Raw genomic sequence first — 16,797 nt, 5'->3', positions numbered from 1 at the left:
ATGGCCGCTAACTTTCTGCTTCTTCATTCAGATCAAACTCAGGTTATTGTACTCGGCCCTGAAAATCTTAGAAATATGGTATCTAACCAGATTCTTCCTCTGGATGGCATTACCTTGGCCTCCAGTAACACTGTGAGGAACCTTGGAGTCATTTTTGACCAGGACATGTCCTTCAACGCACATATTAAACAAATATGTAAGACTGCTTTCTTCCATTTGCGCAACATCTCTAAAGTTAGAAATATCCTGTCTCAGAGTGACGCTGAAAAACTAGTTCATGCATTTATTACTTCCAGGCTGGACTACTGTAATTCATTATTATCAGGATGTCCAAAAAACTCACTGAAAAGCCTTCAGCTAATCCAAAATGCTGCAGCAAGAGTACTGACAGGGACTAGAAAGAGAGAGCAGATTTCTCCTGTATTGGCTTCCCTTCATTGGCTTCCTGTTAAATCCAGAATTCAAAATCCTGCTCCTCACATACAAGGTGTTAAATAATCAGGCCCCATCTTATCTTAATGACCTTGTAGTACCATATCACCCTATTTGCAGGCCTACTTGTTCTTCCTAGAGTATTTAAAAGTAGAATGGGAGGCAGAGCCTTCAGCTTTCAGGCCCCTCTTCTGTGGAACCAGCTTCCAGTTTGGATTCAGGAGACAGACACTATCTCTACTTTTAAGATTAGGCTTCAAACTTTGCTTTTTGCTAAAGCATATAGTTAGGGCTGGACCAGGTGACCCTGAATCCTCCCTTAGTTATGCTGCAATAGACGTAGGCTGCCGGGGATTCCCATGATGCATTGAGTTTTTCCTTTCCAGTCACCTTTCTCACTCACTATGTATTAATAGACCTCTCTGCATTGAATCATATCTGTTATTAATCTCTGTCTCTCTTCCACAGCATGTCTTTTATCCTGTCTTCCTTCTCTCACCCCAACCGGTCGCAGCAGATGGCCCCGCCCCTCCCTGAGCCTGGTTCTGCCGGAGGTTTCTTCCTGTTAAAAGGGAGTTTTTCCTTCCCACTGTCGCCAAAGTGCTTGCTCATAGGGGGTCATATGATTGTTGGGTTTTTCTCTGTATCTATGAAGCGCCTTGAGGCGACTTTTGTTGGGATTTGGCTGCAAACACAGAGGGGGCGGGGAGGTCTAAATAAAATTGAATTGAATTGAATAAGGTAAACTAAACAGTATGTTAATATGGGTACTGCTACCATGTTTCCCATAAAAACACCTGCACTTACATCACTGGTAGGGGTGTGTTCTGATGTGATAAACACAGAGAACAGCTCTGTTTTTCTGTCTGATTATTCAGCGAGATTATTCCTGCTTCTGATAAGCAGAGCCCTGACCCCCTCACCGTGAAATCATATGCAATACCAAACTGATGGTATGAAAATTCCAGATAATTCCCAGAGTCTAAAACATTGCTCCGAGGCTGTTTACAGTCCAGGGGCCCGTTCTTCGTACCTCGCTAAGTAAGTTAGCCGGATTTGACTGTTGACGATTTCGCGTGATCCTGGATCGTTCGGTTCCCCGAAGCCCATCCGGGACTTGCTGTCATAGCAACAGAGCCGTAAGCGTAAACCTGCTCGGGAGCAGGTTTACTTTATGTAAACAGGATTAGATCGCGGCCACTCAGGTATTTCTGCTTCATGTATACGAAAGCAACAGCGATATTTTACCACTGTTGTACCATAAATAAATAACATCAATGTAACTAAAGATAATGCAGCACTTGATCCTTTTATTGATGTCACACAGATACATACAGGTCATTTCCTAAAAAAGGGAAATGTACTATTAACATTCTATTACATGTATGTGATTATTACAGATGTAATTCATATTTCAGAGTAGTAATTGCAATTTACTTCGTGTAATCAAGATGGGAGACCACGGCTATAAAAGCGAAGGTGGATTTGGGAAGCCTGTCGCAGCCATGTCCTGTCCGTATACGCGAGCCACCCATTGCGGAAGGTGCAAGATTGATAAGGAGAGTCCTCAGAATCCAGCGTATATTGCGGGACAGACAGGATCCTTTAGCTCAGCGCGACAGTGTGCTCATAGAGAGATATCGATTTTCCCGTGAGGGTATTATTCACTTAACCAACTTGTTGACGAGGGGGTGCAGGACCACCACCTGTCTTTTTTTGCGCTGCCCCTTTTCTTGGTTGCTGTTATAAACAAACAAACAGATTATTTCAGGGTCTCTGTCCAAGAGACGAAAAGCAATATAAGTGATCAATATTACCATTCTGTAGAATATTCTTATATTTCACTTTTACTTGTTCCCATGTTCTAGTGGGTCCTGTTGTGGCTCTAATGTGAAAGGGGATATAATATAACATAATGTAATATAATATAATGTAATATAATATTGGATAATATAGTGTGATATGATAAATCTACCCTACCACCTACTGGTGTTGGCCAGAGGGGCCGATGGCGCGATATGGCAGCCTGGCTTCTGTCCCAGGGCAGCTGTGACAGCTACCAGTGTGTGAATGTGAGAGTGACTGAATAGTGGCATTGTAAAACGCTTTGGGTGCCTTGAAGAGCGCTATATAGATCCACTCCATTATTATTGTTATTATTAAATTACTTACGAGTTTAATTTGTCAGCAACTTTCTGCCAGCCCTCTCTCCTTGCTTTTGCAGCCTTTGCAGTGTTCCCTTGCGTTTTAATTAGACTCTGAAACTCCTAAAATCCCTCACTCAAGAGTTCTTGCTCTGCTGCCGAAGAATACCGAGCGCGCTCCTTCGACATTTTCGCCGACCAATCAAAGGGTTGCCGATCAATGTTTCTACTATCGATGCTGGGCCACCCAGTGATCTCACATTACTTCATCCAGCTATACTAATCGTCAACAACAGGTGTGTTCGGGGAACCGGAATAGCGAGCTCAGAGTTAGCGCGATGATTTGATCTTGGATGTGTCATTTGATCTTGGATGTAGTAAGCGACGTACGAAGAACGGGCCCCAGGTCTTTGCTGTTGCTCCAGATTTGTTTGGTAAAGTGTGAGTGCAGTTCTCAGATTTGGACGTCCGTCTCTCTCGGCCCACACTTTGCTGCCAGGCTCTGTCGCCTGCCAAGTTTGATACATCTCATTAACAAACAGCCCTCCCAAAAGACTCCCCCTTTCCTCTCTTCGTTCTGTTAGTCTGTTGGTGACATTCTCCTGAGCGTCCGGGTAATTAGAGCCGGAGGGCTGGATGAAGCAGTAAAGAGGTAAACGCAGAGGAGGCTCGTGTAAGTTGTTTGTGTGAATCAAAGCCTCATTCGGGGGATGGAGGGAGTGTTTGGTCATTCCAGCATGAACGGACAGGCGCTGCTGAGCCCTGTTGGCTGTGTCTTGTATCCTCATTGTGCTAATACGGTCTCTCACAGGATTTAACGGAATTTGTCTACAGCCATGACGAAGACAAAGGAGACGAGAGGCAGCTGCTTAGTGTAAACCGTTGCTTTTTGTACGCCGCAAACACAGAGGGGGCGGGGAACGCTAATGCGGTTAAGAAAGTTGGCTCACTGAGCAATTTACCAGCCATTTCACATATTTTACATGCAACCATGAAAAGCTGCGTGCAAAGGATTGTGATTTAGACCTGTTCAATATTCTGTCAGGAAAAAGAATCAAAAAAGCACGAGGCTCAGTTTCAGTAGGATTAAAAGAAAATCAACCCCACAGCAACTGTTGGGCTGATTTCTTTTATCATTACAACCAATTAACATGGTGAGTCATTGGGAACGTACTCAGAGCTGAGGGGGTAGAGATGGATGGATCGATCCAAATATCGATAGTATCAATACCAACACTAGTATCGGATCAAGACTAGCATGGTTGGATCGATACTTCAAGTTCAGTATGTAGCCCGCTGAGCTGTGCTAATTATTTCTTTGGAAGAAAAATGAACCTGAAACAAGGACTATGAAAAATGTCCGAACTATTTTGTGCTTTAGAGACAGAAAACTTTACCAAGAACCCAGTTTCAAAACACATGAAAAGCTGAAAGTGTTAACTAATTATTGTGGACAGTAACAATCACAGTGATGAAATGTGTTCAGAATTTGCAAATTGAGAATTCAGTTCATAGGTCATAGCGCACTACTCTCCTCCAATCAGCTGCCTGAATAACTTCAAATTATTGGTACTGATATTAGCAATAGTGACCCTGTATTTACTAGATGCCAGAGTGTGTAGTGTGGCACAGCACTACTGTGAATGAGGGAGAGTGTGAATGTTGAATGTTTATGCAAGTATACGCATGTTAAATGACAAGATCTATGTGTTCAAATAGCATCAATGAACACACAACTTCAGGTTTTTTATTTCTATATGATAATTCTTCATTATTAAACAATAAGAACAAGTAGTCTGATGTCCTGCAATCATTATGAAGCTATAGTTTGAAATACAATTACACATTAAGTTTTTGTACAAAGTATCGTATCGGCTCAGTATCGTCGATCCCATCCTGAATTTTACTTGGTATCAGATCAGAAAGGAAATCAGTGGTTTGGCACATCACTAGTATCAGATCGATACTACAGCACAGTAGTACTGATACTTTGTTTCTATCCTCCGAGTTCATCATCTAGCTCACTGAATTATGTTAAGTAAATGTTTTTTTGGAAATGAAAATGAAAAATGTCTGAACTTATTTATAGCACATAGCACATGTGAACAACAGAAGCAGGCACATTTACATTCCAGGTCCCCAGAAAACCCAGTTTCAAAATACACGAGACGCTGAAAGCTGTGTTTTATCGTATTAATTATTGTGGAATGTAAAAATCACAGTGATTTAGTGGTCATTAAAGTGTCTTCAGAATATGCAAATTAATGATTGATTTCAAAAATCATGACACACTGCTACCCTGGTGTTTCTGAAACAAGACAGATGTGGGATATGATTCATTTCATGTTTCTGCCACTCTTCAGCTGAGTCAGTCATCCTGTGTTTGCAAAGATTTACATGTATTTTATTGATATCTCCCATTAATGGAGCGTCATACCAACTGATTAAGGCTTGTTTTGAACCTTCTGAGGTCTGAGAATCATTGGCTGTCTTGTCTCCAAAACATGGGGCTAGGGGTGGGGTCTTCATTGATGACAACTTCAAGCTCAGAGGATAAAGAATTTAGACAATTAATAATGAATACATCACGTACTCTTTCAGTTCATGGCTATAATGTTTTAACTGGGGTGTTAAACGTTATTGGGAATATCAAACTGTTGATGTATCTGTCTATCTGTGTGGCTTCACACAAACATGTGCAGTTATTCTTGCTAACGTCCCTGTTACCAGAACGAAATGCAAAGATTTTATATGCTTATCGAACACGCTATCCTTCGTTAAGCATGCCATACTGACCCTATTTTTCTGCTGTTGTAGTTAGGTCCCAGAAAATGATTTATTTATCAGTTTTTCCATCTGCAGTTTCTCTTGAGCACTGTTCATGTGAAGCTCAGGTTCATGAAAAGAATTGCCAGGTTATTGTTGAAAGCCACCCCACATTACACAAACACTGCCTTGAGCAGATAAAATCTGTTAATTCAACAACATTTCTTGGGCTGACCTGTTTGATTAGCTTGCCTACTTCATATGACTATCAATTAAATTGACAATTAGCCATCATAATGTTCATTCAGTTTATCTACATAGGGGTCGGCAACCCTGCCACAGCTGGCACGCGAACTGATGGCACGACACGCTTGAATTAATCTGACAGGGTGCATTAAAAAAGAAATATTCACGGCCGGAAATTAGCTCACATAGACACATTAGTTGTGCCTCTTCTTAATGACGGTATCTTAGCTAACAACCCCAACCACCGGATTCAACTTGTAATTGGCTAAAACTAGCTTAGCCTACCGGTGAGAGGGGCGTTGCTAGGTGGCAGTTTTTTCAAGCGATGTTGAAATTTCCACATTCCAACACTTCAAATGCATCAGGAGCTGTCCGCTCAGCGCAGCATCAGCACCACGGAAAAACACGGATACACAACAAATTCAAAAGTGTTAAATGTTTTGGTGTTAATAGTCTTCTTGCAAAAGTAGAGTTAATTTTACTCTAAGCAGAGTCACATTATTTTAATGTAACTCTGAGGTGTAAAATGATAGTAGTTAAAATCGAGTGTTAAAAATGAGTGTTTCTCTGTCAAATCTGGAGGTGTTACAATGGAAACATTAACTCTTGACCTCTTAACTCTGAACTCCTAGAGGGGCTATGACGCCAATAGAGTAAATTCACAGACTCCGCCCCCAGCACGGCTCCAATCGAAGCTGAAGTGAAGCCGTTTCAGAACATTTTGCTCTACATATTTGAGTTGTTTGCCATGCTTGGTAAGTCATTTTTTCAAAGATTGTTTCAATTATTATTATGAGCTTTTACTTCTGTGGCTCTTTGGAGTTGAGACAAAGCTGTGTGGAAGGCATTAGCCATGTTGCTCGGTGATAGCATAATATTCTGTTTTAGCTAGCTGAAAGGTATTGTTTGCGGGCAAATACCACAGCCTTGAAAAAAAGCTTGCATGTGAATTTTCAGTCAAACTTTTGGTCAAATACACCTAAAACAATGTCTAGAATGTGAAATGTTGGTATAATGGTGCTACTTGAAGCCTGAAAACGATCGCCCATAAAAATAAAATAAAAAACGAGCAAACAGCAGTAGCAGACGTCCTGACTGGATTCTACGTTAGCATAGATCCCTCCAGAGTTTTGTGCACACGGTTTAGGTAAAAATTAAAAAGGTTGAGGTTTTACATTTAGTTCAGTATTACCTGTTGCCCGTGTCTTTGTCTTTTGGGAAAATACTTTACACAAGTAATGGCTCAAAGAGGATTCCTTTTTTTTTTTTTTACTGTGCTGCAATTGTTTACTGGATTATTTGTGCCATTAATTAGTGTCAACTAATTTTTATTCAATCTCCGCACAGGATATGCTTGTGAAGATGGAATATGGGGGAGAGCAGAAGTGCGTTGAAGTTCCACAAAGGGATGAATGAAGGACATGCATATTGTATTGAAGAAATAAGTGATGAGATGCTGTTATTTGCATTTACCAGCTCACCTATGTCAGACCTTTTGATAAACAAAATTCTAATGAAAGTGAGAACATGTACACTGTTACATCTTTCAGAAAATGTTTTGAAATTGTGGTGCACAGTTCAGAATAAATGTTTTTCAAAAACCATTGCATCTTTTTAGTAAATGTTTATTTCCAAAAGAAATGTCTAGAAGTTCAGAACAGTAAAATTCCCGCTTTTTAGAATGAATTAGAAGATAACTCTTACGTAGTTGAACTAAAATACTCTTTGAGAGTTAATATATAAACTCTTAACACCAAGTGTTAAATTATCAACTCCAGACAGATTTGGTGTTTAACACTAAATCAGAGTTAACGTACCAACTCTCCAAAAAGAGTTAAATTAACACTCTCTGGTGTGGACCCATATAGACACTTTAATAGTGTTGAAATCAAATCCGACAGTGTTAATTTGGACATGCTGGATTTGCTGTGTACATCTGTAGACTCGAGACAGAATTCACAATGTGTTTTTGGGACTTTCAGGTGTATGGACCAATGTTTTCTTTTCTGATCGAACCAGAAAGCTTTAATGAACAGCTGGATTTGTGTCGCATTAACTGGCTGATTTAATGCCAGTTAATGCGACATCGAAATGCAGCTGATTGAACTGAAAAGCTCGATTCGACTGGAATCCACAGCTGTGCGTGTTCATGGAGCTGCATTTTCACCTGCTGGACATCACTACCTGACAAGTTTAACTGTCTTCAGAACATTGCAGAGGCCTTGTTGACAGTATTTGGCTCAACATATCTGTGTGAGCAGATTTTCTCTCACATGAGTGTCCTCAGGTAGCCGTCTGAATGCTGGACACTCGGAGACCTGTGTCTCTGAGTGGGAGACCAGAGATCATATTAACATGTGTATCTCTGTATTAACAAACATGCCATATTGGCTCAGTTTATTTTTCTTATCATTGTTGTGAGGAGAACATAAATAACATTTGCATTTTCTGTTGTACAGTTCATTTGCTGTTATGATGATCTTGTTATGGATAAAGTTTTTTTTGCTTCAAAATAGCTGATTTGCACTTTGCCAACATCTGCGAACAAATAATTCTGTAAAGTTGTTCTATATAGTGTGTAACTGTTGATATAGATATAGATTATTAAATGTATTGCTAATGCAATGGTTGATTTGTCACACTCATCATCTGAAAGGTTGCCGACCCCTGATCTACATCTAGCTAAGGGGCTAATATTACCTTATTATTGGTAGCAAAATCATACCTGAGTGAGTCCAAATGCTAGATGGCTAGTTTGCTAATTTAATCGCACCTGCCAAAGTGATTCTTGGTGCTATTATGTGAAATAAACCAGCTAACTGTACAAAGCTAAGATGCATAGTTTTATGTAATTGTAGAGGCAGTTAGCCAGCTCGATGCACGACCTACATCTGGTATTGACAGGTTGACAATTAACATTATTACTACGTCTTCATAGTGTAAATATCAACACTTCACTGAGTTCTTTTGATTCCTCAGAGGCATCCGATGGAAGACCAAACACTGCTCAGTAGACCATTTAACACTTTATTGCTTCTAGAAGGGAGATGCGTCCTGCATGACATGCTGCTGCGGACCTCAAAATGCTGGTGTGCCCCTGATAGTTTTATTACAGAAGCTCTCTCATTCTAGTCTAAACCACAGTGTCTCAGTAACTTTCCACCAGAGATGGTCCCCTCTTATCTACTTTTTCTCAGGCGTGAGCGAGAGTCTGCAGCTTTCTACTCCCCAAGGACACGTAGTCTCATGCCTTTATTTTTCAGGGCTGTGTCCACTTAATACTACTACATGACTTTCTAACACTTATTAATGTAAAAGCAGAGCATTATTGAAGCACTGCAAATCATTTTATCTCAACAATAGGCAGAGTTGCCATAATCACAGCATTCAGCAAAACTTTAAACTGATCTTTTTCTGTGATGTACAGAAGTGTTTTAATGGTCTGGGTAAAGGTTGGATTAGAGTTTGTAAAAGCTTTTTAGTTGTGTGTGAAATTTTCTTAAAAGTCTGTCAATGAGTAGAAAAATACACATATATGCACTCCAAGGATTATGGTCCTGTTACTTTGTATGTAAGGACATGGTTTTTACAATGTTTTTAATACACAGTGATGTTCTTTATGCTGTGTGTGGCTAAACAAGTGATAATGAAGTAAATGAGCAGCAGATTAAAAGTGTGAGCTGATGTTGATGTAACCTGTTTAAAACTTCCCGTTTCATTAAAATCCATTTACATCTTCTGATACGTGTTCATTAGTGAGGCACTAATTTGCCAAAGGAATTCCAATTATGGATGGCTAACTTTAACCCCCCCCACCACCGCCGCCCCCACACACCTTTCCTGCTGCTCATCTTGTCACCAGTTGATAAGATTTCACTGACATGAACTTTTCACTCTCATTCATTGCCTTGCCTCAGTCCACATGAATCAGTATTCATTTGTGTTGAACAGCTGCCAAACAGTTGCCAGCTAACAATCAGCCACCATCAGCACCAAATCATCATTACTGAAAAAGTGATACAGACAGCGGAACATTTTGAGGAGCATGGATTCAATCCAATTTTGAAAATCAGCAATGGTGCCAAACTACAACTCATCCTTTATGAGAGTATAGTTACTTTATCTTCCTGTCTGTTTTCAAGGCTTGGGATAAACTGTCAGCACATAAAGCAATTACATTAATGGCATCTGCCAATGTGCCAAACTGTCTGCACCAGCATCACAAGGATCAAACACAGGAAAAAAAGAATGCATGAATAACTTACAGAAGTCTTTTGTCACCAAGTATGTGCACTTGACCTCTAAATAGAAATAAACTAATGGTTTAATAACTCTATAAGGATAAAAAAAAATAGGGTAGCATATCAAAATTAAATGTATGCCTGTTGCAGAGCTGAGGGTGTCCATGCCTTGGTAAATGTGTTTGCTTCCCAGTCGACACATTTATGGAAATAGCATCTTTGGATATATTCTTAACCCACACAGCATGAGAGGTGGATGTAGAATATGGACTTAATTAAGCCCAAGCACCAAGCAAGTCCAATCCAATTACATGCAATTCAAAGAAAAAGAGCTAATGTGGGAGTGGCTCAAAACGTGGCATGGCCTCGTCGCTCTCCAACAGATTTAAAGAGGCATGACCAAACCCTGTGAATCTGCGACTCAGTGTATTTTAGCTCAGAGTTTGGTACAGTCGGTAAACATGAGCAGTGTTATAAGTAGTGCATTTATCAGGAAGTGTACAAGAGAGAAAGTTCTGCTGTCAGCACTAACTGATTATCTGTCAGCTTGTCTAATATAAAAGCCTGTCTCCTTAAAAAATTATCTACTGATCTCCCGATGATGTTTGAAGTGTCTCTTTAAGGATACATGCATGATTTTCCCATAGACTGTAAATAAGAGATGGTCCTACAAAGCTTCATGCTGAGATGTGGAACAGTTTTTAGAGCTTGACAGCAGCTGCTCAAGGCAACCAAAGGGTAATGATAAAGACAGAGATTTTGGACAGAAACATGTAGTCTGTGAATGTTGGGACCTTTCACACACACTGACTCCATCATCAATGTCCATCTCTGTTGTTTTTCCCTCTGCAGCAGGGGAGACTGCTACACAGCATGCTGCCACTCATGTGTCCTGTGGACTCGCCTAAACTTTGACACATCCTGTCATCTTGCTTGTACTGCTGAACTGAAAGACAAAGCTCGTCCTTGTGGAGCACCCACAGTGCCCACTGTTTGGTTCACTTGCACACTTGCATACTGCCACTGGATGTGTGAGCTTTGTTTTCATCAGCTTTGTTTCAGCTATGCCCACAAGCAATGGCAATGATGAAAAATCTATAAGATTTATGGAAATTCACACAAGTTGATATGCATGACGGCCAACTTTGGTCCACTTTGTGGCTCCAAGTGGCCACGAACAGGAATCACCTGGGTCAGCAAACCTGTGATTTATGCGACCGCCAGTTCTCCATCAGGACCATGAATTCCTTGTGGCTGGTACTGCAGGGGTCCCTGCATTAAAGCACCAAGGTATCTTCCGTCCTGGCATTAGGATGAGTTGATCTTTCAGACTCAGTCCTGCAAAGCCTTGGTTAGTTTAGTCTCAGCTGCAGCTGAGTTCCCTACAGGTTCCCTACATTTGCTATGGAGAAAACAAATCCACCGAAAGTTAAAATGAGTTGGACATCTCCCATCATTTTCTCTGTAGAAAGGGAAAAGGTCCAAATCATATCAAGCATCCAAGAATTGCGACTGTCACTGATGATGACTCAGAGATGCAGCCTGGAAAATGCTAACTATCAGACAAAATGATTCAGAGAGAGAAAAAATCTATCATGCTACGCTAACACAGCCAGCTGGCTGGTGGCTACACCCATGTACGCTAAACCTAACTACAAGATTCTCAGCTCGCATGATTCGTAGTCACACTTCAAACAGGTGTGTTATTCATTCCAGTTCATTTTAGGCTTTCTGATTGGATGAGGACAATGTCACGTGTTCCTTGTGACCTGTAATTTAAGGTCTGCTCAATGAAAGCAGCTTCGGCTGTGTTCACACAGTGTGTGTTCGATATATGTGTTTGTTCACGGAGGACACAGTGGGTACTATTTCACCTTGACTGCAGTGTTGCTCTTTGGGAATCAGAAAATAAAGATGTCATCCAAAACCCTGAAATCCTCATTTATGCCTTTGTTTATTTTTAGTTCTGTCTTTGCCCTAAAATGTGACAATGTGTGGATGGAAGAACTGAAGTAAGAAGTGAAAACAAAGGGTCTGACAGAGGACTGAAAAATCCTCAGACAGGAGCTCACAAAAGGCTACTTCTACCTTCAAAACCTGGATCAAATCTCAAAGCTTGAAATGTGAGCAGCGGGGGAGAAATACAAAATAAGCAGAAGAGAAACTGTGCTCCATGACAAGTGACATTCCTACTGTGTAAAACACTGAAAAACATATCCTATAATTGAGAAAAACATAGACGCAACCTCTGTTGGTTGCAAAGCAATGTGATTCAAACAGTGTGTGATACAAGCATCGGGACCGTGATGAGCTCTGCGGAGAATGTCAGCAAGAAAATTGGTTTAATCTCCCTGTTTGAGCCTGAAAATGCTGCTTTCCATCAACTGCAGGTGAGAATAGCTACACCTGTACACTACTGCCATCTACTGGACAGAAAAAAGATGGCAGGCAGATGCAGAAGCAGCAGTGCTGTTTACATTTAGGTCCTTTATTTAACTAAAAGTAATGACAACTGGTTTCTCTCACTCCAACCGGTCGCAGCAGATGGCTCCGCCCCTCCCTGAGCCTGGTTCTGCCGGAGGTTTCTTCCTTCCCACTGTCACCAAAGTGCTGCTCATAGGGGGTCATATGATTGTTGGGTTTTTCTCTGTATGTATTATTGTAGGGTCTACTGTACAATACAAAGCTCCTTGAGGCGACTGTTGTTGTGATTTGGCGCTATATAAATAAAATCGAATTGAATTAATTTGAATTAAATATGTATGGGACTAATCTTGCTTGTAGTTTTGCTATGGTTTGTCATATTTTTAACAGACGGTGGCTGTGTCCCAATTCAGGGTCTGCACGCTTGAAGTACGTATTTTAAGTGCGGTTACATCACCGCCACGCGACGACGGCTGTCCCAATTCGAAGTGTGCTTCAAATGCATACTCCAAATCCGTCGATTTCCCCAAATATCAAGCGTGGTCCGGTGCACGCTTCGTGGTCCCATATATCCCACAATTCATAGCGCGGCGGTGGGTGTGGATAATTTTGCCGCAAAATATGGCAGAAGGGAGCGGCCGAAGAGGGTTTTTTTTTTCCAAAACTTTATTGAAATTATAAAGCGAACAGTCAGTCATTCCAGTTCAGTTTGTACAGTAGACATACAAGGCAAATAAGAGTAACAATATACAGTACAATGAAATAAGAAGGATGAATAAATAAAGGATAAAAAAAGAAAAAAGAACAAAAGGGGGGAATGTGACAGACTTCATAACAACTTTGTATTTGAAAGTTGTAACAGCTCATTCGTTAAACATTTCTGAATGAATTTCAATCAATGATAAACCTTTTTTATTGGAAGTTAATTTAAGAGAGTTTAAGTAATATTCAATTTCAATCAAAAACAAATTAAATGATGGCATTTAGTTTTGAAATTTATGTATATGGAATTTCCCTAATAAGATGGAGCGGCCGAAGAGTGAACTGTCAAAAGTACTGAATATGACGTCACTTATTTATGTGCGAATGTTTAATAATGAAAGTCAGTGATATATGTATATGTGTGTATATATATATATGTATATATATGTGTATATATATATATATATCATAATAATCTGACAATACTATAATATTGGCCATATTATATTTACATTACCACAGTGAGATGACTTTAGTCTCATGAACAACTTTAACTAATTGTTATTTACTAACTAATCTTAAATGAAATGAAGCCCAACAATCATGTTTTACAGTCCCGTGGTTTCAGCCTCAGATACTCAACTAATCAAAGTGATGTCATAACAAAAATGAATGACCAACAAAACATTTTTCTCCTTCATTTCTGTCACACAAAGCTGTATGTAACGTGTCTTGCGGTTAGTATCATGGTTGCTAGGCAACCTGAACAGCGAGATGAAGCGTATACCGTCCCATTTCACAAGCCTCTCACTTCCGCACTTCTCATACTTATAGTACGCACCGTACGTAGTACGCGTAGTGCGCGTACTTCAAGCGTGCAGACACTGAATTGGGACACAGCCTATATGTTTGTGTATCTCATAACTATAACTGTGCACGTGTACAATGCAGATAAAAACAATACAAGTAAATAATTACATTGAGCAATAACTATTTATTAAGAACTTTAATACAAATAAAACAGGACATCTTTCTGCAATGATAATAGAAAAAAGAAACATTGAGGTAACCTTGAGCAATAACAGGAAAAACATTAATTTTGACATATTTTAACAATAACAGAAAATCCTCTCATCTTTAGCATTACAAAACTGGTAAAACATTTGTTCTGTTATCTTTTAGCAGTAATAAAAAAGAAAAACATTCATATATGGACCAATAGCTGTACGTACCAGTGTGTTTAAACCTGCGAGGGTTTGTAAAAATAAATACCACCCTGCAGCGGCTGTAACACTCTTGTTGTCTGTCAATAACAATCATTCCACGTCACGTCTGCTGATCTGGTCACAGCTGATAAAACATTTTTCCTTCCTGTATGTTTGGCACTGTCATCAGCTCGATGCACAGATGCATAAGTCAGCGCATTCTCCTCACGCTCGCCCCATCTCACAAGTGACAGGCATCTATGAAGAATACTGGAGTACTTTTTAGTGCTTTTTTTAATGCATTGCATTAAAAAAATCTATGTTTGCATTACTGATAATAATCCTGCTCACACTTGGTGATGATTTGTATATCAGCTCCAGCAGTGCCAGATTCGTCTGCATGCTCTCCAGCATCCTTTCACCTCCTCAGTCTGGGTTTATTCAACATAATTAGTCTGATAGATTTTACTTGAATAAACAAGTTTTGAACTAAATAAATACAACTTAAATTCTTATGATGGACATTTGCAGCAAAAACTTGTTGTACTTCTAAATCATTGGCAAAATCATTTATTAAATTATGAAATTATGAAATAACTCTGGATGCATTTTCAATAACACTGTCGACCAAAATTACCAGAGCCCACTACTGCACTAAGTATGGATGCTGTAGTCTGGTAGTGTTATATAATCAGGCAGCACTCTGCGTTTGTTGTCGACCACTTGGACTTTTTTCACAGTTGCATCCTTCTTCAGTGTGTGAATGTGTGTGTGAATGGGTGGATGACTGGATATGTAAAGCGCTTTGGGGTCCTTAGGGACTAGTAAAGCGCTATATAAATACAGGCCATTTACCATTTACCATTTCTTCAGATGAAACTTCTTTTTATCACACTCGACGGTATCAGAGACAGCAACCGGGTGTGTGTCTGTTCTCCTCTCTCCACAATCTAATTCACTGGTGAGATCACCCAGGAAAGGTCCTAAAGGTGGAATCCACTCACCTGGTTGTGAGGTAAATATAAATATGCTTGCAGGATCTCCTCTGACACAGTCTTTCTCATAATAGTCATCGACGTGCTTCTGCTGCTCCTCAGGAGCTTTCACAGTTTCCGGATAACCAACACACCGACGCCATGGGAGCAATCGTCTGTATGTTACGTGTTTGGTGCCATGAGAGCAGTTTGGAATGAATCTATACATGTAAATGTGTTTTACGCTCTGATCATGATCACTTTGGAAAACACTGTCTGATGGGGTTAAGGTTAGGGTTAGGGCTGGAATAGACAGCTGGAGCTAGTGTTACCGCCACGAGCAGCATTCTACTGGATTCAATTATGAATCTGGAGCGTATCGTAAGGATGCTGAAGGGTACCTCTTGCCTTACTATAAGATGCCTCAGGACATGATAAATCATCGGTATGTTGGGAATGAGAAACTGGATGCCTCCTGCTTATGCTGTAAAAAAGTTTGGATGTAATTGTTAAACAGCGTGTCTGTCTTATTGGGAAAGTGCCATACTTCATCAATACAACCTGTTTTGTAGCCTCAGCATCACCATACATACAGCTATGCAGCTGGTTCTGCTCCTCACATGGAAGGACAGACAGAAGCACAAAGTGTTCCTGTCATTGTTTGGAATAAACAAATACTGAGGTACTCCACCCAGCTTAAACAGATGCTGCCACTCCTGATCTGTGCAACTCCATTTCTTCATCCGCTTTAGAATCATCATTGCTTTGATGACCTGATGCAATTTCACCAAGAAATATATATACACATGTACACTACCAGTCAAAGTTTGGACACAGCTTCTCATTTAATGGTTTTTCTTTATTTCCATGACTATTTCCATGGCAGATTATCACTGAAGGCATCCAAACTATGAATGAACACATGTGGAATTATGTAATAAACCAAAAAGTGTGAAATGTTTTATATTTGAGCTACTTCCTAATATCCCCCCTTTGCTTTGATTCCTGCTTTGCTCACTCTTGCCTCTCTCTCCATGAGCTTCATGAGGTCGTCTCCTGAAAAGGGTTTTCCAACAGAAGGAGTTCCCAGAGATGCTGAGCACTTGTTGGTCCTTTTGCCTTCACTCTGCGCTCCATCTCATCCCAAACCATCTCCACTGGGTTTAGGTCAGGTGACTGTGGAGGCCATCAGCACTCCATCACTCTCCTCGGTCAAACAGCCCTCACACGGCCTGGAGGTGTGTTTGGGGTCACTGTGCTGTTGAAAAATAAATGATGGGATGGCATGTCACTGCAGGATGCTGTGGTAGCCATGCTGGTTCAGTGTGCCAACCAGCTGTTGAGGATTTATTTTTAACCACCAGCAAAAATAAGAGAAATTTAAAAAAAAAAAAAAAGCCAAAAATTCTCTTTCCCAGTTTTATTTATTTTTTTATATTTCACATACAGCAGCTCTGTTTGTATCAAAAGCAGTCATGTTTGACCAGTTGAAATGAGAAACTGACAGCCCCAGGCCTAACACACTGATACAGGTACAGGCTGGGAAATAACATTACTGTACTATGATATTTCATAATCATAATTACATTTGATAATTTAAAGGAAAATTCATTTTTTGTAGAACTAAGGACCGTAAACAGGTGCATATTTCTTAGAAGGAATA

General features: G+C 40.2%; 1 long non-coding RNA gene across 1 annotated transcript; it reads left to right on the top strand.

The window, feature by feature from the left end:
- Positions 1-6,240: 6,240 nt before the first annotated feature.
- Positions 6,241-7,192, top strand: LOC146719222 (uncharacterized). The gene is made up of 2 exons (XR_014920343.1): positions 6,241-6,343; positions 6,936-7,192. It is a non-coding gene; the product is annotated as an uncharacterized LOC146719222 (long non-coding RNA).
- Positions 7,193-16,797: the final 9,605 nt, after the last annotated feature.

Source organism: Copadichromis virginalis, linkage group LG1 (genome assembly GCF_057382275.1).
Source record: "Copadichromis virginalis isolate Kocher_CV1m ecotype Utaka linkage group LG1, C_Virginalis_male_GT1.1, whole genome shotgun sequence".
Classification (NCBI taxonomy): Eukaryota; Metazoa; Chordata; class Actinopteri; order Cichliformes; family Cichlidae; genus Copadichromis; species Copadichromis virginalis.
The sequence above is the reverse complement of the archived record's forward strand: the minus strand, read 5'-3'. Positions and strand labels throughout refer to the sequence as shown.